General features: G+C 42.2%; 1 protein-coding gene across 1 annotated transcript in view; it reads right to left on the reverse strand.

Moving 5' to 3' along the window:
* Positions 1–476: 476 nt before the first annotated feature.
* The window catches only part of kiaa0930, a 29,218-nt gene continuing 28,080 nt past the window's right edge, over positions 477–1,614 (reverse strand). The window contains exon 10 of the mRNA NM_001327783.1: positions 477–1,614. This exon is cut by the window's right edge and continues 71 nt beyond it. The gene's annotated coding sequence lies outside the window, so the exon portion shown is untranslated.

Here is a 1,614-nt window from a genome sequence, read left to right on the forward strand (position 1 = left end):
TTTCTCACAAAAATTTGTTTAAAAAAAAAAAAAAAAAACGGTAACCATTGACTTCCATTGTAGAAAGGAAAATACAATGGGAGCCAATGGTTACCGGTTTCCAGCATTCTTCAAAACATCTTAATTAGTGTTCGACAGAAGAAAGAAACTCAAACAGGTTTGGAACAAGTAAATGAAGACACAAGGGTCTTGCTTTTGGTTAAGCTTAAGTAGGTTAAGGTTAGGACTACGGTTAACTGTCCATAAACTCAATTCCTGGAGGGCCGCAGCTCTGCAGTTTTGCCCCAGCCCTAATCAAACGCAGCTAATCCAACTAAACAAATGTGTTCAAGACAAGTAGAGACTATTAAGCAGGTGTGTTTTTGGTCTGTTAAAGAGACACGCACTTATTTCTGCACACATTTGTGCTCACTCTGAACATGTTTCCGGATTTAAAAGGATAGTTCACCAAAAATATACACACTACTTACTCTCCCTCAAGTGTTTCCAAACCTTTATGAGTTTCTTTAACAAAATTAAACTAATTTAAAGAAAGGTAACCATTGACTTCCATTGTAGAAAATACAATGGAAGTCAATGGCTACCACTTTCCAACATTCTTCAAAACATCTTCTTTAGTGTTCGACAGATGAAAGAAACTCGAGGACTACAGAAGGGTGGTGTTTTTGGTTTGAGCTTAAGCAGGTTAAGGTTAGGGCCATGGTTAACTGTCCGTTTAAGAATGCTTGGATGTGTGGCCTAGAAACAAGACGGACAATCATTATTAGCCAGCGTCAGGAGAGACGTCACCTTCGCTAGAAGATCACGGAGGACGTTCGCTGGACGTCTTCATTCAGCGATCAGAAAGGACAACGACGGTCATGTGTGAGCTGGTTAGCGCTGTGTTTAAGGCCTAGAGCTGCGAGGAAACATCCTTCGGAAAAAAACAGACCACACACCGAAACACCAGCGATACCGTGAAAACCTACAGACGTCTGTCTGTCTGTCTGTGTGTGTAGGGAGGGGTGAGGGTCGGCACGTCTCACTGAGTGTGTAAGCAGCAGTGTATTTACATGAACCACACTGGTTTACTGTGTTTCGCTTCCCTTTTCACCGTACAGTGGAGCGCCGATTTAGCTCCACGCTGCAAGAAACGCCTTTCGCACTTCGTGTTTTCGTCTCGTTTCCAGTCTAAATATCTAAGAACTCTCAAATCAAGAAGCTTTTTCTGGATAAGCTGAAAAAAATTGTCTATTTTCAGAAATAATACATCAAAATTAAGTGTTTTTATCCTTAAAACAAGCAAAATAATCTTAATTAAAGCGAAAACGGATCATTTGTGCCTGTTTTAAAGCTAAAACTCGCTTAATTTTGACGTATTATTTCTGTTTTTTTCAGCTTACCTTCTTGATTCGAGAGTTTTTAGATATTTGCACTGGAGACGAGATGAAAACTCGACGTACGAACGCCGTTTCTCGCAGCGCAGGTCTGGAGTCCGGCAGCTGGAAGAGGCACTTCTTGATGCAGGTCGTTGGCGTCTCCTCTTCTCGTCCGCTGTCGAGTGTTTGTTTTTGGTTGCGTTCGTTCGTTCGTCCGGACGGCGGGCGGCAGTTCCTCATGGCCTGATGTGAGGAG

This window comes from Danio rerio, chromosome 4 (assembly GCF_049306965.1).
Source record: "Danio rerio strain Tuebingen ecotype United States chromosome 4, GRCz12tu, whole genome shotgun sequence".
NCBI classification, from domain to species: Eukaryota; Metazoa; Chordata; class Actinopteri; order Cypriniformes; family Danionidae; genus Danio; species Danio rerio.